Below are 4462 nucleotides of genomic sequence, written 5' to 3' on the forward strand. Positions count from 1 at the left end.
TAATGATCATTGTTACCTATCGTTGATATGTCATTTCATTGACGTGTGTTGCTAGGGTTGTTATTTTATGCGAGAAGAAATTGTTATTAGTGATGATTTTATGTGCCATTTTACATGACATTTTATTCTATGTGATAGTTATTACCTATGAGTTTTGGCATAACTCTATAGAAAATCCGGTTAGTACCTCTACTTAGTGCTCTCGACAATGGCATTCTCACCTCCTCCTAGTTCTAGAAGCTCCCGTTATGGCGTCACCTCCGTCAAACCTATCATTGAGGTCTCCAACATCGTTGAGCATCGATGCATGGTAGCTCGATCTCCCGAGCTCGGTCGTCGTCTCGTACAACAGCCAACGTTGTCCAACTCAAGTGTCTCACACAAGGTCAACAATTCATATCTAGTTTGATTTAGTCCTAGGCTTTGATATCCAAACACCACAATTGTACTGAAAATGTCAAAAATATCACAAGCCAATCGCGACATGTCGCCGTACGTTAGGTGGCCCATACCTATTACTTAGGTAGTTAATCTCGAGCTCTAAATGCATGTCTCACTCGTTCACCTACGCCATCGACTACTAAGCAGGTGATTTTTGCAGCTCGTTTAGTTGTGATTTTGGCGGGAAAAATTATATTCACAATAAATGTTTGAATTAATTGGAAAACTGGTAGTGCATGTATGTATTTCTGGGCCAAGAAGTGGAGATGTGTCGTTTTAGGGCCGATGCAATGCAACCCACCCCGGCCTGCTACTGGACTGTTAGTATTATCCCCACCCGCAGCCAATCTCTCCCTCCAGCAACCCAGCACTCAACGCCGCCGTCTCCCCCACCTCCGGCCACCACCGTCCTTCCCTGCGACGCCCCTCTCCGCTCTCTCCTTGTCGTTGATCTCTCCCGACGCCTCCCCCAATCCCCACAGGCTGCCTCTATCCATCTCGATGCCTCCCCTCCCCATCGCAGCGACGCTCCACCTAGCCGCCTCCAAGGTCCGGCGCTGTACGGTAGAGGGCGGGCGAGCGCTTTGAAGCCCGCACCTTTCCCCGAGGATCCCGACGGCGACGGTTGTTCCATCCATGGCGCTCCCACCGTGGCTCTTCTACGGCCGGCGGCTGCTACCCTGAATTCGTAGCAGCGCCCTTCTTACCGGACAACCCCGCGCGAGCTGGTCCCCCGGTGCCCATCCTCTGCCTCCACGGCTCGATGCGCCATCTGGCTGTGGACGCGGACGATGTCGCACAAGGGGAGGAGTAGACGTCCACCACGATGGCCAAAGGTTTATTCTTCTGTGCTCCAGTTGTTAATTAGCGCGTCATAATTCTTACACCTAGAATCCCTTGGTGGAGGTAACCCAGGACACCCTGGACGAAGCAAATGACAGGGACTACTGCCTCTAAACATACACCTCATAATTCTCGAAAAAAAAAACATACACCTCATAGTTCATGATTTAATCAGCCTAATGAAACTACTATGTGTACCGAAACAGACTTAATCAAGGTTGTTTTAATAATCTATTGTAGCAAGTGGAACCTACAAGTCCAGGGGCTTCCGTTTTGACAGATGTTTTATGGATTGATGTTTACTCTAGTATTTGTCTCCTTTCAGCTCGACCGCCTCTTCTACCGCTACGGCAGGGTCATCATGAAGTCAGGTTGCCCTAATCACCCATTACTCTCTTCCTCCTGCCTCTGTTTAATTAGATGTTTATTTGCACTGCCAATTTGATAATATAGCGCCAATCTGCTAGTGTCCCACTAGATATTTGTAATGAATTTTTTATATATTAGAGAATAATTCTTTGCGACGAGGAAGCAATGATGGTACCATATCTGTCTTCACGTCTGCAGCTCATAGCATCTCATTTGAAGAAGCTACTGCTACCTTTTTCATTTGAAGAATTAAGAATTTGTTAACACCGCCGATGTCTCATGCCTAGCCTGTATGTGTGAACAGGGTGACGTGCTGTTTCTGAATGATGGAGATGAGCACCTGCACCTTCATTTGATGGAGTGGCAAGGAGTGTGCCGAAGCGTGCCAGCAAAGTGTTGTGGTGAGTTGTTGGTTCCTCCCTTGAACCAGAAGACGCAAATGGCATCTGCTTGTGGGCTTGTTTTGGTTGATCTTTACATGCTCTTGTTGAATGGCTTCCTGACTTGGTAAATGCTGCTAGCTTTATCGGTTGCTAGTTTGAATAAGAAAGAGTTCTGGGTTCCCTGGTTGTTTTAACATAAGCTCGAAAATGCTCATTGGATGTACCTTGCATGGTTGACATTTGTAGGAGATGGACGAGTATGAGTTGATGATGTATGTGTGCAGTAAATCTATGCAGGCTATTTACTTTGCTCTTTTAGGATGATGATGTGTATGTTGACAGGTTCAAACTTGCTCGTGGAAGCAAATGTAGCATGTACGCTTGATTGTAGGCGTAGGTGAGTAGCTAGAAAATGCACAAAGTAGGATTGCATATACCCCCTGTTTTGATTGATCAAATGTAGATTCAAAGGACTGAAAACAAGTGTCGACTGTCATTTGTGTATTTTCAGTTGCAATAGCTGTGGGTCATGCCCAAGGGATAGTTTCTGAATTTTCTGTTGTTATCTGTAGGTGATTGTCATTTCCCAGCCTTGCGCGACTATCCTCGGTCTGACCAGAGGATATGCAGCGCGGCTCGCCTCAGGCACCTGCACCTGCAACTGATGGAGGGCGAAGGAGTTATGCGCCGAAGCCTGTGAGCGAAGTTTTGGTTAGTCCTCCCTTAAACCAGAAGACCCAAATGACATGGGGTTGTGGTCTTGGCAAGCTTGGTTAACTTTTACATCCTCTTGCTAAGTTTTTTTCCTGACTCTGAAAATGCTGCTAGCTTTATTGGTTTGTTGTTTAATACTAAGAAAGAATGTTGGGTTCCCTGGTTCCTTTTAACAAAAGATGGAAAATGCTTGGTGGATTCAAACTTGACATGTGCACAAGATGTACGAGTAGAGTCAGCACCAATTGATGCTGCATGTGTGCTGTAAATGTATGCATGCTGTGTAGATGGCTGTTTTTTTTTAGGACGATGATTTGCAGGTTAAAACTTGGCTTGTGGAAGCAAATTTAGGTGGTTTTGCATGTAGGGTAGCATACCCCCTGTTATGATTGATTAAATGTGGATTCAAACAAGCGAAAACAAGTGTCACGTGTATATTTTAAGTTGCAATATTTAGCTGTGGGTCCAAGTGGAAGGGGTAGTGTCTGATTTTTTTTTTTTTTTTGTTATATCTGCAGGTTGTTCGGCTTGGCTGAGTCCTCTCAGGCCTTTGGATGCCCCTGACGGTGATTGGACATGCGGTGCGCCTTGCCTCGCCTCGCCTCGGGTTGATTCGGAGTTTGGTCTCTCGTTTGCTGATCGGGGGACATCGATCACGTTCCGTCTTGGCCTGCTGCCGCTGAAGTGTAGTATATATTCAGTTTGGAGCAAGCAGTGTTGTAAGACAGTGGCCTGCTCTGGTGGCGCTGCGCTGCCGGCGCCTTGATTTCGGTCCTTGGTTTGCTGCGGACGGACGGTGCTGTCTTGTGTGTGTAATTTGCCCAATGGATGCGATTTGAGCTGCTGTGACATATTAGTACCTCCGTTTCGAAATGTAATCCTATTTTATTTTAAAGCTAAGTTATAGCTATCTATAAAGGCTTATACCGCGGAACGGAGGTAGTATGTGCTTGTACTGTTGATCAGTGACTTGAATGTTTGAACAAGCGTAGAGGTAATAACAAAATTAGTAGTTTTATTCCCTGGTGTTGGTACCTGCTGTTGGGCACATGCATGCGTGCGTCTTTGTTTGGGTTCAGTTTGCTGTTGTTACGTCAGGTGATTGGATCTAAGAAGCAACTTTGGTTTGCTGTGTGTGGTAACGACTTTGTTATGCGAAGAAGCAACTTTAGTGTGTGACAGAAAAACTAATTTACAACGGAGGTAGGAAACTTCACAACAATAATATGCAACTTCATAATAGTGGTACCGGCGGCTTCTCCCCCTCTTTGGCCGCTTCGGCACAGGGAGCTGCTTCCTGAGAGCAATTCCAATAGTATAGCCAACTGCTAGCTATAACAAGATCCCATATTATTTGTAGTCATCTTATAGCTAACATGTATAATAGTTGGCTATAAGAATAAAGCACTTTACTAACATATGGCCCACCTTTCACTCTCACAAAGTGCCTAGGAGCACGTGCAAGAGCTGGCTATTGCATAGTAGCCCACCTCCATTCTCTCTCCTCTTCTCTTTCCTCCAACTCATCTAAAATATATTATTTAATATCTTATAGTCAGCTGACTGGACTGTATTGTACTTGCTCTGAACTCGTGAGCACCAAATTGTTCTAACAGGCACCATAATTGCACCGTTAGGCATTAAAGTTGCGCTATTAGGCACCAGAATTGCACTATTAGGCACCGAAGTTGCTCTTTTGGGCACTAGAATTG

The 4462-nt window shown here is 45.5% G+C and overlaps 1 long non-coding RNA gene across 1 annotated transcript; it reads left to right on the forward strand.

The window, feature by feature from the left end:
- The first annotated feature begins 1155 nt into the window (after positions 1-1155).
- Positions 1156-3738, forward strand: LOC124679195. The gene is made up of 5 exons (XR_006994853.1): positions 1156-1277; positions 1610-1655; positions 1958-2054; positions 2609-2747; positions 3269-3738. It is a non-coding gene; the product is annotated as an uncharacterized LOC124679195 (long non-coding RNA).
- Positions 3739-4462: the final 724 nt, after the last annotated feature.

The sequence above is a fragment of the Lolium rigidum genome, chromosome 7, assembly GCF_022539505.1.
Source record: "Lolium rigidum isolate FL_2022 chromosome 7, APGP_CSIRO_Lrig_0.1, whole genome shotgun sequence".
Taxonomy (NCBI): domain Eukaryota; kingdom Viridiplantae; phylum Streptophyta; class Magnoliopsida; order Poales; family Poaceae; genus Lolium; species Lolium rigidum.